Source organism: Cryptomeria japonica, chromosome 9, assembly GCF_030272615.1.
Source record: "Cryptomeria japonica chromosome 9, Sugi_1.0, whole genome shotgun sequence".
Classification (NCBI taxonomy): Eukaryota; Viridiplantae; Streptophyta; class Pinopsida; order Cupressales; family Cupressaceae; genus Cryptomeria; species Cryptomeria japonica.
In genome coordinates, this window is record NC_081413.1 from 6,983,327 (window position 1) to 7,002,054 (window position 18,728).

Below are 18,728 nucleotides of genomic sequence, written 5' to 3' on the forward strand. Positions count from 1 at the left end.
AAGCTCCTGATGTTGTGACCAATTCCTTCAAGTGTCTAAAGGATCCCCAACAAGAGAAATCACTGACTCAAGAGTATGTCGAGCCAAATGAAGTATTGGAGGATATAAAGGATGAGGTTCCTCAACTACAAGAGGAGCCTGGAGAGGTGTGAGTCCGTGAGTCAAAGTTGAGAGAGAATCATCATTCAAGTCACTATCATCACTATCCATAATGGAGGAAGGAGGAAGAGGATGAGAGGCCAAGATAGGAGAGCTTTCCACAAAGTGAATACTCCTATCAATGAATACCTCACATGTCTCTATATCCATAAGTTTATATGCCTTAACACTCTTGGGATATCCAACAAATATGAAAGGCCTACTTTGAGGTTCTAATGCCTTGCATTTCTACAGAGGAATGTGAGCTTGAGCTGACACTCAAAGACCCTAAAATGTCTTATAATCAGTTTTCAACCACACTAAGCCTCAAAAGGAGTGATACCCTTCAAAGCCTTATGGGGAACTCGATTTTGGATGTGTGTGGCACAAGTGATAACTTCTACCCAAAAAGTTGGACCAAGAGAACAAGCATGAATCATCCATCTTCTTAAGGGTTCTATTCTTCCTTTCTACAACACCATTCTACTCTGGAGTGTAGGCAACTGAGTCCTAAAGATCAATCCCCTCAAGAGTACAAAATTCCTCAATTATATTGTTCACATACTCCCTTCCATTGTGTGTGCGAAGAATCTTGACTAGCTTCCCTAATTACTTCTCAACATGAGCCTTGAAGCCTATAAATATGTCAAACACTTCACTCTTGTGAACAAGAAAGTAGATCCAATTGAAGCGGGAGTAGTCATCAATGAAGGTGAGGACATAGTGGGCCTTGCTAAATGATGGCACTGGAAATGGGCCTGCTACATTACTTTGAACCAAGTGAAGAACTTCCAAAGCTCTCCAAGACTTTCCCTTATCAAAATTCTCTTTGGGATGCTTGCCCATGGAATACCCTGAACATACACCATCTGAAAAGATAATTTGAGGTAGACCTATGACCATGTCCTTAGTGCTTAGTTGCTGAAGATAGTGATAGTTGAGGTGTCCAAACCGCTCATGCCATAAATTACTTTCTGAATTTGTATGAGTGAGCAAGGAAATAAAAGGATATTGGGGCACAAAGTGGGAGAATGAATAAAGATGTGAGTTGTGATTGGCTTGTCTAGCTACTACCAAGGCATCATTCTCAAGTTCTTTTACCACTCTTGAATCAGGTGTAAAATCAACTTTCTTTCCATTTCTATGGTGGGTGATTTGGTAGATAGAGAGAAGGCTAGTGCTCAAGTTAGGAACATAGAGAACATTATCAAATATTCCATGATCCATGGCAACCAAATCATTCACTTCAACTTCCACTTGTGTATCATCACCAATGAAAATGTGAGGTACCTTAGATGGCTCCAATGAGGAAAATTGATCCCTTGAACCCATGTGATGTGAGGCACCTGAGTCAAGTATCCATTGCTATGAAGAACCTATTTTAGCCACAAATGCTTGTCCTTTTCCTTTTGACTGTGAGGAAGTGGAAGGAGATGAATCCTTCTTATAAGTGGATGGAAAATTGATGTTCTTCTTCTTAATGATATTTGTCAACTCAACAATTTATTTTGAGTGGCAATGATGCTCATCACGACCAAATTTCTTGCAATATGAACAAGTTGGCCTCTCTTTCTTAGGTGTATTCCCCTTCTTGGAAGAGGATGAAGTGTTTCCTTGTTGTGGAGAGGATAATTGTGCTTTATCCTATTGTGTCTTTGGCATGAACTGCTTCTACTTCTTGTTGGACCCCTTTCATTGGTTCCCTTGATTGGCCACCAAAGCTTTGGACATTGAAGATTTGAGAATCCCCATGCTTATCAACTTTGATTGCTCTAATATTAACATTTCTGTGAATGCATCAAATGATAGCATAGTGAAAGAACTACCCACTGTCAAGCGATGAGGTTGGAAACTAGAAACAAATGCTGCATATTCTGATGGAAACTTTCCCAACAAATTATAGACCAACTGCGAATCCTTCTTGTCAATGCCACAATCCTTGAGCTATGCTTTTAGCTCATTTACCTTAGTTACATAGTCTTGGGTTGTATCAAAATTCTTAGGATCCAACATTGTGATATTATTGTCAAGCTGGTAGCCCCTAATCTCATTAATTTGGCCATACAATTTACCAAACATATCCCAAGCATTTTAACTATTTTACAATCTTCAATGTTATAGATGAGATCCTTTGATACATATTTCCTCAAAGTCCCAAGAGCCATATTATTTTTAGTGAGCCATTCCATTTGAACATTAGGACCAACTTTAGGATCAACTAGTATCATAATAGTTCCATTAATATAGTGAGTTAATCCTTTTTCCATTAACCTACTCCAAGCATCAATTTTCCACAAAGTAGTTATGTGGAGTTAAAAGAGGAAACTTAGGAGAACCCATAGCAATAAAATGCAAGAGCACAAGATAAATAGAGGCACAATCACATAAGACACCCTCCCAAATTCACTTAATCAAAGAACTTCCCCAAAATGATGATTTGGCACTTTATACTTAGTGTGTGTACAATGGGCCACTTGCAAAAAGGGAAAAGTGGGCTTCTAATTTCAATATTACAATTGCCTCAAATAGGCTATAGTAGAATCAAACAATAATGAACAAGATCTAAACTGAGATCCAAGCAAGTACATGTGCCAAATAGGTAAAAAAAGACCAAATTCTGAAAGTGATATTTCTACTCAAAATGGTGAAAAACTGATAGCACCACACAAAAGTAGATGAAAAATTATTCACTTTAAAAAAATGACACCTGAAAAGGAGGTCGTATGAGCTTGAACAGAGCCCAAGAAGTTGTAGAATCAAGGATTGGATAGGTACAATTGTGAAAAACTGAAAGTTCTAAAACATATATCAACCAAAATTAGAAACAAACCACACCACCGTAGAGAGCACAAAAGATTAGCCCAAATAAAAAAATCATTGAAAAAAGCCTCAAAATAACCAAGTTATGAGCCTTCAAAGTTGGATAGAAAAATCAAAAGCTCATTGGTGAGGGGTAAAAAAATTTCAAAAAGTGTTGATGGAGTGCTTATTTCAACAATTCACTACATTAAATTTGATGATCATATGATCATTGTGCAAAAACTGCAACCCCTGCGTGGCAATCTATACAGTATGAACTGTTGATGTGGAAGATGACTAGGATGACACATGTATGTATGGATGATGATGTGACATGTTGTCTAGGTCGTATAGATGCTAATGTGGAAGGTGGCTAGCCTGACACATGTCTATACGAATGCTGATTGTGCAGGTATGAAAAGCTAATGTGTCTGCTATTGTGGTAGTACAAAAAAGTTGACGTGTCATGATACAACTGATGAATTGGCCTACTGACATTTCACATGTACGACTAATGATGTGGCCGGATTACATGGCTTGTTGATTGTGTGATGATTGAGCGCTAACATGGACAAATCAAAAGATGACACGTGTGTAGATGTGCTAGTAGGTCTGACGAGTCAATGATCGCCACATGACATAGAGGCGGAGAAGATGACCTAGACAAATCTATGGAAGTTGCATGGCAACTTGTAGGTGGAAGGCAGCTCAAGGTAGCTTGGGCTAATGGTGCTGGGAGTAGAAACCTAGTGACGCTAGAGGAGTAGCCTACATGTAGAGCTCAACGTGTTGGTGGTGGACAGTGGTGAAGCACATGAGGATAATGACATGAGAAATGGGAGGACAGATAGTGGCCGACAAAGAGTATGGTGGGCTGGTGAGAGGACTATTGAAAATGATACGACCCTTGCAATGGTGATCGAGAAAGTACAAGGGGCAGGGTCCAAGTCCACAGACCCCCTCAAACTATTTTTTTTATTTGTTTGAATTTTTTTTTACAAAGCAATTAAAAAACTTTGAAATGTATAATATAATTTTTTTTGAAAAATTGTACCATTAGGTAGACGTGTGGTCTACCTAATTTTTTTTTTTGCGCCAAAAATGACTTTTACCCAATATAGAAAAATTTATAGTCAAAATTTATGGAAATAGCCTCCTGGACTCACTGGTGAGTTCAGACTTGGCGTATGACACTCCCAAAATGCACTGCTCCTTAGATCTAAAAATATGTGAATTCACAAATGCTCTAAAATCTCTCCAAAAAGGCTACATAATGGTAGTCCAATGGCTATGATACCATGTAAGAATTTATCAATAACAACCAAGATCTAGAGGCCAATGAATAGCACAAAAGAAAGATATACAAAGATAGACGAACAAACTGTATTCTCAATAAAAATCAACCAACTATACAATAAAGATGAGCCTGCTTATAAAGGTAGGGCCATAAGGAAATGAGAACACACAATCATGACATGTGACTCAATGAGATGCAAGGGTAGGTAGGATAAATAATAGAATGTTCCACTAAAGGTGGATCACCCATCAAAGGTGGAATGTGATAACAAGATAGTACCACAAAAGGTGGAATTTCTCCTACAACCATCTTCCCTAGATGCACAATTCCCTAAGTGTCTCATATGAAAACTAAAATGGATTCATTATGCTAAGTCAAATTAAGAAAAGTGTAATTATGAAACAATATTTACACCAATGATAATCTAATGGTTGGGGTCAAATTTTGTTGGCCAAAATGTACCTGTAGACCTTTGATTCTCACGGGGTCAAAATAGAACCCAAAAAATAGAATATAAATAAAATCAATTGTGGTGAAAAATAATTTAGGACTATTATTGAAGAGGGTAAAACGTGGCAAGGGAAGATCAGATGGTTAGTATTCAAATGAAGCATTCAAACACAAAAAACATGAAACATCAACAAACCATATGAAAACATAAACAAATTGTTTATACCTTTCAAGCTTATACCTCTCCTTCGGATTGAGCTATTTGTGAAGCCAAGGATGCACCCCTCCTTAGCTTGTTTGGATTAGATCCTTGATTGTGATGTGGAATGCTATCCAAGTGCTCAACAAGATAGATTGGATTTGATAGGATTATTGGATGGATTTGAATTGAAAGATTGAAGGAAGAAGAGAGAGGAGAAAAGAGCAGCATGACAATGCATGAGAAGTGGATCATTTGTGAGGAGAATAGGCTCCAATTTATAGATTGGAGGAGGCCAATGGAGGGCCAAGATTGATTTGATCATGAAGGGTTGAGATTGATTTGAGATAGAAGGCATGGATCAAGGGTGCCTTGGGAAAATAAACATGAATATAAAATTCTTTGAGAAGAGGGGGGAAAAGAAATTTGAATTTCAAATACGAGGAATTAAAAATTCCAAAATAAGGATGCATTGAGAGATTCAAAGAAATTTGAATTTCTTTGAGAGACTCATGTTGGCATTTGATGAACCGGTATGTTGGCATATGATGATATGATAATAATGTATGTTGTCATTGATGTCAAAAAGTTCAGGTCAATCGGTATGAAGATTGGAAGAAGTTGTTATTGGTGATCAAGTTGGAGAACCGGTATGAAGAGATGTAGTGAACCGGTGTCGGGGTTTCAGTAAGTGTGACTACCAGTTGGTAGTTTCAGTTTTAGGGTTTTCGGTTTGGCAATATAACTTGTGCGATGCAACCGATGATATTCTATGATGAGTTAGCTAAGAGATAAGGATGAGATTGAGATGCCACGTCAGTTTTGTGCACATGAAGGATTTCCTTGAGGATCTTGCATGAGAAGATCGTTTGCATTTAATGTCTACCTCTGGAATGAACATTCTTCTTAGCGGTATGAGAATAAAGCATGATGGGTTACTGATTTATATGTGTGGCGAAGAATGGATGATACAGAATGACTTGTGATCTGTTTGAGATTGTTTCATTCTATGAAATGTGTTTGGATGGTTAGGATTGGATTGCCTGTAATTGTAAACCTAAGATGCTTAGGGTTCAGGGTTTATGTTACCGACCTAATTATTGTCTATAAGGTCGATGATGTTTGTTATTGTAAGTGTTGGCAAAAGTTGTGTATGTATCCGACTGATGAGATACTTGCTAGACCAGTGAGTGAAAATTGCAGAGTGTGATTGAAGAGTGTGAGGAATTGAAAAGGATCTGCCTTAGCATATAGTGTTGTTATCAGATCAGAGTTTTACCTGTTATCTTCTAGCCATTTCAATAGAAGGAAAATCCCTTAGCCAGGTAGCTTTAACAGGCTTACTGTAAATCCTCTAACCAAGTGACTCAAGCTCATTGAGCTCTTTAAATCCTCTAGCAAGGTAACCTTTAATAGGGTTTTAACCTTTAACAATGTATATAGCCATCCCTTAACCGGGTGATCTTTAACAAGATCGGTTCCTAGCAGAACCTTATTGTAAAGTCTTTAACCGAACTAGGCTCCTAACAGAGCGAGCTTCAAAAGAGTTCAAAAACAAGCTTGTGGGTATTCATCCCTACCGTGGTTTTTTCCATTTGGGTTTCCACGTGAAAAATCTGTGTGTCATGAGTTGTGCATTTTTCATGTGATGATTAAGTATTCTTTGTTTAGGTGATTATGCATGCAGAGCTAATAGTTATGGTATTACTGATACAACACATGCACATGTTTATTGGTGAAGTAGTTATCAAGTTTTGAATGATATTTGTAGTATTCAGTTTACTGGTTTAGATGTCTGAAGTCTTACTGTGTTTAACCGGTATTGCCATGGTTAAGTCCAGTAATGAAGACAACCGGTTATTTTTGTTTTAACTTGATAAGTTGTTGAGAAGTTTTGTATGTACTGATTCACCCCCCCTCTCAATACCAGTTAGGGTATTTGTTGTTCGTCGTAATTCATCAGTTGGTATCAGAGAAACTCCAGGTCCTCGGTGATATAAGCTTAACCGCTTGAGGTAAAAGATCCCATTTTAATGATGAAGAGGGAAGGTCCTAAGTTTAATAGAGATAACTTCAAAATATGGAAGGACAAAATGAAGATCTATATCAAGAGTTTGGGCGCTCAACACTGGAGCTATGTTAAGAATACCTATGCAATTCCCATTGGCACTTTAACCAATGATCGGAAAAGAGAGATTCAAGAAAATGGGCAAGTCATTGAAGCCCTTATTAGCAGTTTGTCCAATATTGAGTTCATTGATGTACAAGATAAGGATACTCCTAAAGATGTATGGGACACACTGGAAACTATTTATGGCGGTGATGAGCATGTCAAGCAAGCTAAGGAAGAGAGCCTTAGAGGAAAATTTGAAGACATGAGGATGGTTGAAGGCGAAACCATTCAACAATATGGCATAAGGATCAAGATTGTTGTTGGAGATATCAAGAGCATTGGTGGAAGAATTGATGATGCCACCATTGTTAGTAAAGTTTTGAGATCATTGTTACCGGTCTATGTAATCAGAGTTGCTGCTATTCAGGAGCTAAGGTCTATTGACAAAACCAAGGTATCCTTAGACTCTATCATTGCAAAATTGACTTCATATGAGTTGAATAGCTATGATGGCAGTATTCAGAAGACTGAGTCAGCTTTTAGAGCATCTGTTGCACCAACCAGAAAAGGAAAAGAAGTAAGTACCAGTTATGAATCCATGCAAAGCAGAGGTATGGATGATGAAGAGATTTTGATGGAGTTTGAAGCTCTTCTTGCCAAGAGACTTCCAAAAGGCACTAGAAAATACAGAGGTAAGCTTCCTTTAAAATGTTTTTCCTTCAATAAGATAGGACATATAGCTATTAACTGTCCTAACAATGACAATAAGGATAAAATAGAGAGGTTTAGAAAGTATAAAGGAGGAAATAGAATAAATTTTCTTATTGCAGTGGATGAAGGTGTTATTGATGAAGAATCTGAGGATGAAGAGAATGAGGAAACATTGTTTGTAGCTGTAAAGGAAGAAATATCTGACAAGAAAGCACTTGTCTCTCGTATTGATAACTCTAATGAGTGGATTATTGATAGTGGTTGTTCTCACCACATGACTGGTGACCGAGGAAAGTTTTTGTCTCTAGAAGAATATGATGGAGGTGTTGTCAGATTTGGCAATGATGCACCATGCTTGGTAAAAGGAAAAGGATCTGTATACACATAAAAATGACTATAAGCAATTAAATAAATATTTTATATCTATTTAATGATTATTCTTCTATTAAATAGTTAATTTGAAAAGATAAATTTATTTAATTCATTTTCATGTCTTTCTATTAATTAATATTTTATTAAGTAATTCATCTATCCTATTCTTCTAATTAATTAAATATCTAATATTTAATTATTTCTCTAACCAAGTTAATTATTTAATATCTAATATTTAATTATCTTCTCCAAACAATTAAATATCTAATATTTAATAGTTATTCTCCTATCCTATAGTCTCAAATATTAAATAATTTCTTAAATTATTTAATCCCTTTTCCAACTCACCCTCCATCTCCACTTCATCTTCCCTTTGCCAACTCATCAAACATGTGACTAAAGAAATTAATATTTCTTAAATATTAATTCATCATTTATCTTCAACTTCCAAAATTAATGAATATTGTGTACGTACAAATATTTCATAACCATTTCCTATAGTCTCTCCAACACCCCTACATTTTAGGAAGGACTTGAGTCCACTTGTCCTATCATGCCTAAATTTCCTCCAACCATCCCTAGATTCTCTCAGTCAACAACCCAGTCAAGGTGAGATGAGTGGCACTTGTCTTCTCCTTCCCCCTTTCTCTCAACCTTCACCTTTGCTCACAACCATCCAAATCTGCAGATCTGATCATGACCGTTGATCTAAGCCACATCATCTAATCCTCTCAAGGTCTATAAAATCAAGAGCTTCAGTTGAGAGAGAGTTAGTCTTCAAATCAATCATATGCATCCATGAGTTTTTGAAGCAAATAGCAAATAGTGAATAGAAAATAGAAAATAGCAATATAGCAAATATCATCTAGCATAATCATGTAGTATTGCATATCATAGTATTAGTTAACTACAAGTTATCAATCCATTCTTCATATGCCATCTTGGAAGCCATCAGTGCATTGTCTGAGAGCACACCATCTGCAACCAAGAATAGTGGAGTTAGGACACAATGAGACATAAATCATGAAGGTAAAAATAATGTTTTATTTTAATATTTATTTCATGTAGTTTCATTGGTTGAGTTTAGATTTCCTGTAGCATTTCCATTTGTATTTTGTGATACTAACTTATTATAGATAGCATTATGAGGATGAAATTCAAGTCGACACATTTTGGCGCCCACCGTGGGGCTCATGGACCTCACATATACCTTTAAAAATCTCACAAAAAGTAAAATTAACGCATTTGTAATGCAGATTCACGCATGTGTGAATTCTGACCGTGCTTTTGTTTCGCAGGTTAGCACATTTGCATCCTAGGTTAGCGCATTTGAATTCTAGGGTAGTGCATTTGCACCATAGGTTAGCACTTTTGTCTTGAAGTCTACACATTTGCACTCTAGGTTAGCACATTTGTGTCCTAGGTTAGCGCATTTGTCAAAGAAATCACGCTTTTGTATCCACAGAGTAGCACTTTTGTAGCCTAGGTTAGCGCTTTTGAGCAAGAAGATAGCACATATGTTAGATTAGCGCTTCTATTTGCAAACTAACAAAAATTCCTTGTAGGTCCGAATGTCCAAGAAATCAAAATTTTCAGACTACTAACATGCATTTGTAGGATGGTGTTTAAGGCAAATTTTATGCATTTCCTCATCTAGTTAATTAAAAGTCTTATTTTGGGAAGTAATATATCATATTTTGTTCATTTAGTCTAACTAAGAGGGCAAATTGACAACATGCAACTTGCATTTTTAATATTTTCTCTAAAATAGTTGCACATAGACTTTTAAGAGGGCTAAAATAAACACTATGCTTGTTGGAGCAACATCTCCAAATAGGACTTAGCCAAAAATTGCTTTGAAAAGGTTAAAAATAACACTTGTATTCCGTGTCTCAAAAGTGGTAGGTATATTCTCTCCCCTTAATTGTGTGACCAAAAAGCCAAACTGATAGGGAGATTGCTAGGTAAGTGCTCAAAAGGCCAATTTTGGTCAAAAAGGTACAATAGGAAACAAAAAGTCTTGTTTATATCTGCTCCTTATATTTGCAATATCAAGGTTAGTTACAATTGACAGACCTCTCTTCAAGACTTGACCATCAACCTCCCTTTTTGGTGAGAGCTCACACCCTTACTCAAACTTACTCCAATTCCTTACTTCACCCATCTATGCATTTCTCAATTCCCTGTTCTTTTGACATTCAACTTACTATTTTTAGTGTGCATTAGGCAATTCCAACATGGTCATGTAGAAGCAACAAGGTTTACTCAAAAGTTGACAACTAAAACCTAGTTTAAGGCTCATAGCCTTTAGCTTACTCAACTCACCAACCAAGGGTCAAAACCTCCAAATGAGACTATACACTGTCCAAGGTCCAAAATGTAACTTGTTTTACTATTTTAGAATGATCACACAAGGTTTCATAAGTTCCAAACTCCTCTATGCAATCGGGTTCATACTTTTTGATTAAAACAGTAAAAAAGGGCTACTAGCCCGTGAAGGCCTAATTGGCCTAGTTTTGCTCACCCTACCCAACGATGGGCTTCTTGACCATGGGAGATGATTTGGACAGTGAGGAATAAGTCATAGCAAAGAGATTTTTGTGGTTTTAGGCTTAGATAAGTAGTTTTACTGTCTAACCTCATTTTTAGGCATGAAAGTAGGGTTTTGGAGTATAAACATTGTGGTTGCATCCTTGTTCACCAATACAAGTGCCTAGATCTTCATAGAACCTTTGTCATAACTAAAACATGTGTCCCCCACCTTTTTCACACAAACATTATGCCAAACACTTGGCAACAAACTGAGAAATGAGTGAAATGCCACTGTCACAGTCAAAAACACTGTCCTTTACCAGTCAACTGCTGCTACAACTTTTGGCCTGCTTAACAAGGAGTTTTAACTAGAAATATACCTTAATAAGGTCTGCAAAACATCAATGAAGTCTCCTATTACATTTCCTTCATAGTTACAAGGCTTGGATAATTCTCTTGAAGCATTCCTTGAGCTATTTGACAAAAACAAATCACAAAAACAGTGAACTTGCTGCCAAATACAAAAACTGATAAAACTTGCAAATTACGAACTTTTCAACTATTAAAGTTGAATCAAGCTAACTTATAACACTTCTCAGACCCCTTTCTTGGAAAGTTTAACACTTTAATGCATTTTGATTACAAGAATTTGAGTTTTCAAGAAGGATATTAGTCAAGTTCCAAAACTTGTCTAATCTTCACTCAAATTTGTCCTCCAAGCATAATTCTAACTCTACAAGAAATATATATACAATGTACATGCATAAAAAAACTTGAACCAATCCATTTGGTGGGAGCCCAGGCCTGGATTAGTCAAGTTGTGGCATTTTGAAACCTCAAACCCTTGACAGGGCAGTGAGCACACAGAATGAAAGGATTTTTATTTCACCAACTTGCAAAAAGGAAAACCAGTGCAATGATAAATTGAATAGCATTGGGAAACCAATATGTATACTTCCCAAAAGGTACAGTATGGACCAAATGGGCTACAGTATGGACTGCTGCTCTAAAGGAGAGAAAAACACATTAAAAGCCAAAATTTTGCACTTCTTTATTGAGAAAAACTTTGTTTCCACATTTGCTAACCCTATACCAGGAAGAGGGTGGTCTATTTAAAGGTTTAGTGAGTTATTTAGGGTGTCCTATATGGACAAAGAGCCATAGGATTGCCTTTTTACATTTTTGACTTCAAAAAGCAACTTTTGTTGCCCAGTAAGACAATTTTGAGCATCTTAACTAAACCAACATATCTAAACACCTAAGTGTGAATGAAAACACTTTAACAACATGACTCAATTCTTTCTCAAGCATTCCTAAGCCTATAAGGCACATTTCACGATTTTTCCCATTTTTGGCCTATAAGGCAAAACTTGACAACTTAACATATGAAAAGAAAAACTTGATCTCAAAAGCACAAAATGAGATCAAAACCATGAGATATGACACAAAATAACCTAAAAGAACAACACAAAGCTAACACAAGACATTACAAACATGAAAACATGAAATACTCAAAAAGGAGAGTTTTTACTCAACTAGGTGCTTTTGCACCATACTCCCCCAAAGACAAAGAAGTCATGTGACTCCTTGAGGTAGCAAAGAAGAAGGGATTCCAAACTTCTAAAAGTCAGTTTCAGGTATCCATGTGGCCTCTAAGATAGGCTTATCCTTCCATTTGACTAGGTGCTTCATATAGGTGTGATTTGTTGTCTTCTTGAGAATCCTGGAGTCTAGAACCTGTTCTGCTTGAGGAAAAGAGAGAGGAGAAAAAGAAAGATCAGAAAGGGACTATGTAACATCTGAAACTCTTTGAATCTCCTTAGGTGGCTGCCCCTTGAAAGCAATCAAATCTGCAACATTAAAAATGGGAGACAAATAAATATCAGTAGGCAGATCAAGTTTGTAAGCATTAGACCCATACTTAGCCAAGATTTTGCAAGGGCCTATCCTCCTCATTTGAAGTTTGCTTGGAACTCCTTTTTGTAGCCTTTCCTTGTTCAAATGAACCATAACATAATCTCCGACAAAAAATTGAACATCTCTCTTTGTAGCATCCACTCTTACCTTGACATTTTGGGAGGTATATTGAAGAGCCTTTCTCACTTGCTCATGAACCTCCTTCATGGATTGAGCCATGTCATATGCTGTTCCACTCTTAGACTAAAAGTTAGTGATATCCATCAACTCCATTATACCCCTTGGATGCATACCATAAAATACTTCAAAAGGACTTTTACCTGTAGACCGGTTGACACTATTATTGTAGGCATATTCTACTTGATGAATGAGCTGATCCCAACTTTGTTCATATTCCTTTGTCAAACACCTAAGCAAGTTTCCAAGAGACCTGTTCACAACTTCAGTTTGGCCATCAGTTTGTGGATGATAAGCTAAACCAAAAGAGAGATTAGTACCTAGTCTCTTCCACAATGTTTTTCAGAAATGACCAAGAAATTTCACATCTCTATCTGAAACAATGCTAGTAGGCAAACCATGTATTCTAACAACTTCTTTGAAAAACAAGTAAGGAATATGACTTGCATCATGTGTTTTCATATAAGGAATAAAATGAGCCATTTTGCTAAATCTGTCAACTACTACAAAGATGCTATCAAATCCTGCTTGAGTTCTAGGTAATCCTACCACAAAATCCATACTAATGCAATCCCAAGGCCTATGTGGAATGGGAAGAGGCTGATATAAACCAGCATTGGAGGAATTACATTTTGTTTTCTGACATACCAAACATTGCTCAACATACCTCCTGATGTCTCTCTGCATCTTAGGCCAATCATAGAACCTTTGAACCAACTCTAAGGTCTTGTTGAGACTGAAATGCCCACTTAAGCACCCATTGTGCTTCTCCTGAATGAGGTTCTCTCTCATAGAACCTTTTGGAACACATAATTGTCGACCCCTGAATAACAAACCATCCTACAAATTGAAATCAACATATGCAGCATGGAAATGATTCGTAAAATCTTGACAAACATTATAAGCTTCAGCAAAATCATCATCAGTAGGATACATATCTTTAAAACTATCAATACCAATGCTCTATACTTGAATCTCATGAACAGTTAACAACCTCCTACTCAAAGCATCTGCTGTTTTATTCAACTAACCCTTCTTATGCTTAAGAGTAAAAGTGTAAGCTTGCAAGTACTCTACCCATTTAACATGCCTATGATTTAGTTTATCCCATGAGTTCAAGAAACTTAATGCCTGATTATCTATGTATACAACAAATTCTTTAGGAAGAAGATAATGTCTCCATTTCCTAAGTGCCTGTACTAATGCATAGAGTTATAAATCATAGGAAGAGTACTTTTTCTTGGCATCATTTAACTTCTCACTAAAGAATTCAACTGGTTTATTGTCCTGACTTAAAACAGTTCCTACAACAATATTGCTAGCATCACATTCAATAGTAAAAAGTTTATCGAAACTAGGTAAAATGAGCACTAGTTGAGAAGCTACTTTAATTTTCAATAATTCAAACCCTTTATTGGCTACATCTGTCCACTGAAACTTTACCTTTACACCCCCTTTGATGGTGTCTAACATAGGGGCACAAATCTCACTGAATCCCCTGATGAATTTCCTGTAAAATTGTGCTAAACCATGGAAACTTCTGACATCACTGGTTGTCTTAGGAGTTGGCCAACTTTTTATTGCTGCAACTTTAGATAGATCCATTTTCAGATTGCCTCCTGACACAACAAAACAAAGATAGACCAATTATTGCTTCATAAAATCACATTTTTCTAGATTAATGGTTAGTTGTTCATCAGATAACTTGCTCAAAATAATAGCTAAATGATTCAGATGCTCTTCCTTAGTTTTACTGAAGATAAGAATATCATCTAAATACACAACAACAAACTTGCCAATGAAATCATATAAACTTCATTCATGAGTCTCATGAATGTGCTAGGAGCATTAGAGAGTCCAAATGGCATGACAAGCTACTCATAGAGACCCTCATTCGTTTTGAAAACTGTCTTCCATTCATCACCCTCTTTAATTCTTATCTAATGGTAACCACTCTTCAAGTCAATCTTACTGAAATACTGTGCACCCCCCCAAGCAATCCATCAAATCCTCTATCCTGGGTATGGGAAATCTGTATCTGATGGTGATCTTATTTATGGCTCTAGAATTTATGCAAAGTCTCCATGTTCCACCCTTCTTAGGTGCCAACACTGTAGGTACTGCACAAGGACAAATGCTTTTCCTAATCAACTCTTGGTCTAAGAGTTCTTGTATTTGTCTTGCTACCTCTTCATTTTGTTCAGGGGTCATCTTATAGGCTGCCTTATTGGGTATAGAGGCTCCAGGTATGAAATCAATCTGATGGCTTATGGCTCTAGGAGGTGGTAAGGCTGCAGGTGTACCATCACTGATTATTTCTTTGAAGTTATCAAGGATTTGCTGCACCTCATATGGTATCTCAACTTTCTTTTCTACCTTTTCTTTCTTGGGTTTCACTATGAGTGCAAATCCCACTCCTTCACCTTCTTCTAGTGTTTTTATGAATTCTTTCTCATTCACTAACATGATGTTAGGCACTTTGTTGTTGCTCTCTCCTTCTTCATTGAGGGATTGAATCTGATAGGTTACTTCATCTTTCTGAAATGAGTAGGAGTTTCTTTCCCCATCATGTTGTGCTTTCCTGTCAAACTGCCATGGTCTACCCAACAATAGGTGGCAAGCATTCATAGGAAGGATGTCACATAGAATCGTATCCGTGTATCCACCTATGTGGAAATCTACCTAGGCTTGCTCATTTACTAACACATTTTGTCCCTTATTTAACCATGTGACCTTGTATGGCTCCTTGTGTTGTATCCTAGGTAGTTTCAATTTACTTACTGCTTCCTCTGATATAATGTTATCTATGGATCCTGAATCTGTGATCACCTTACACACCTTTCCCATGATTTTACACTTAATCTTGAACAATGCTCTGCTCTGTGAGACCTCTTTACCATGTGGCTTCTTCATTAACACTCTCTTGATCATTAAACTCTCACCATCTTCTGAAGCTAGGTTCAATGCTGAAATTTTGGTATTACCTCCATCTTCCTGAACATAATTTACCCTCTTCTCACCACCATAGGATGAACTAGGCTTCTCTGGGCATCTATAGGTAGGGTGGCCCAACTTTTGACAGTTATAGCACTTCATGGTTGAGAAGTAGGACTCTCTCCCTGGTCCATTAGATCTAACCCTACTCGGGTTGCCTGATCCCCTACCCCTATAGTTGGGTTTGCTTTGAGAATCCCCACTTTGCTCTATAAGTTTAGACTCTCCCTAGGATCGTTGATCTATGCTCCTTCCCCCAAAACTGCCTCTATGGTCTCTACCATCTCTTCCCCTACCTCTTCCTCTGCTGCTTTGTTCTTGCTTCCTCCTACTTTTCTCTTCCACTTTAAGTGCTAGTTGATAACACTTGTGTACTATTTGTGGGGATAACAAACTCATCTCTTCCTAAATGTTCCATCTTAATCCATTCAAATATCTTGCCACTTTTATGCTCTCATCCTCTACTACTCTGGATTTCATGCACAGTTTTTGAAACTCCTCAGTGTAGCTATTGACATCTAAGTCTTTTTGTCTCAAATTTTGTCTTTTCCTATGAAGTTGGACTTCATAGTCTTCAGGAAGGTAGGTTTCTTTTATTTTGGCTACCATTGCTTTCCAGGTGGCTATTGGTTGCTTACCTTTTTCCACCCTTTCCTCTTGGATGAACTTCCACCAAGTTAAGGCTGCCCCTCTCAATCTTGATTTTGCTACCTTAACCTTTTGTGCTTCAGTTATTCCATCACATTCAAAATGGTTTTCTAGACCTTCAATCCACTCTATAAGAGCATTTGGATCTATCTTTCCACTGAAAAGAGTCACTCCCTCTAAGGTTTTACCACTCATAGCTCTCAAATCTTTCAAGAATGGTTCTTTCTCAATAACAGGGTCAGGTATGGGAACCTCATCTTCTATGGCCACCATTTTACCTTGATCTCTAACCTTATCATGGACTTCTTCAGTTTTTACTTCTACTTCAGCTAGTTTCCTTGCTAACTGATCCAATCTTTCTCTGAGTGCTTTATTTTCTTCTTCTTGGTCTTCAACCTTCTTGGCTAACTCAGCATTAGTCACCATGTTTCTCCTAATGATTCTTTTCTCCTAAATCTTCCATTGGCTCTGATACCACTATGATAGGGAGATTGCTAGGTAAGTGCTCAAAAGGCCAATTTTGGTCAAAAAGGTACAATAGGAAATAGAACGTCTTGTTTATATCTGCTCCTTATATTTACAATGTCAAGATTAGTTACAATTAACATACCTCTCTTCAAGACTTCACCATCAACCTCCCTTTTTGGTGAGAGCTCACACCCTTACTCAAACTTACTCCAATTCCTTACTTCACCCATCTACACATTTCTCAATTCCCTGTTCTTTTGACATCCAACTTAATATTTTTAGTGCGCATTAGGCAATTCTAACATGGTCATGTAGAAGCAACAAGGTTTACTCAAAATTTGACAACCAAAACTTAGTTTAAGGCTCATAGCCTTTAGCTTACTCAACTCACCAACCAAGAGTCAGAACCTCCAAATGAGACTATACACTGTCCAAGGTCCAAAATGTAACTTGTTTCATTGTTTTAGAATGATCACACATTGTTTCATAAGTTCTAAACTCCTCTATGCAATCGGGTTCATACTTTTTGATTAAAACAGTAAAAAAGGGCTACTAGCCCGTGAAGGCCTAATTGGCCTAGTTTTGCTCACCTTGCCCAATGATGGGCTTCCTGACCATGGGAGATGATTTGGATAGTGAGGAATAAGTCATAGAAAAGATATTTTTGTGGTTTTAGGCTCAGAGAAGTAGTTTTACTATCTAACCTCATTTTTAGGCATGATTGGAGGGTTTTGGAGTATAAACACTGTGGTTGCATCCTTGTTCACCAATAAAAGTGCCTAGATCTTCATGGAACCTTTGTCATAACTAAAACATGCATCCCCTACCTCTATCACACAAACATTATGCCAAACACTTGGCAATAAACCAAGAAAGGAGTGAAAAGCCACTGTCACAGTCAAAAACACTGTTCTTTACCAGTCAACTGCTGCTACAACTTTTGGCCTGCTTAACAAGGAGTTTTAACTGGAAATCTACCTTAATAAGGTCTACAAGACATCAATGAAGTTTCCTATTACATTTCCATCACAATTACAAGGCTTGGATAATGCTCTTGAAACATTCCTTGAGCTATTTGACAAAAACAAATCACAAAAACAGTGAACTTGCTGCCAAATACAAAAACTGATAAAAATTGCAAATTACAAAATTTTGAACTATTAAAGTTGAATCAAGCTAACTTATAACAATTCTCAGACCCCTTTCTTGGCAAATTTAACACTTTAATGCATTTTGATTACAAGAATTTGAGTTTTCAAGAAGAATATTAGTCAAGTTCCAAAACTTGTCTAATCTTCACTCAAATTTGTCCTCCAAGCATAATTCTGACTCAAAAAGAAATATATATACAATGTACATGCATAAACCAGATTGATCCAATCCATTTGGTGGGAGCCCAGGCCTGGATTAGTCAAGTTGTGGCATTTTGAAACCTCAAACCCTTGACAGGGCAGTGAGCACACAAAATGAAAGGATTTTTATTTCACCAACTTGCAAAAATGAAATCCAGTGCAATGACCAATTGAATAGCATTGGGAAACCAATATTTACACTTCCCAAAAGGTATAGTATGGACCAGATGGGCTACAGTACGGACTGCTACTCTAAAGGAGAGAAAAACACATTAAAAGCCAAAATTTTGCACTTCTTTATTGAGAAAAAATTTGTTTCCACATTTGCCAACCCTATACCAGGAAGAGGGTGGCCTATTTAAAGGTTTAGTGAGTTGGTTAGGGTGTCTTGTATGGACAAAGAGCTGTAGGATTGCCTTTTTACATTTTTGACTTCAAAAAGCAACTTTTCAATAAGGAAAAACAACTTTTGTTGCCCAATAAGACAATTTTGAGCATCTTAAATAAACCAACATATCTAAACACCTAAGTGTGATTGAAAATACTTTAAAAGCATGACTC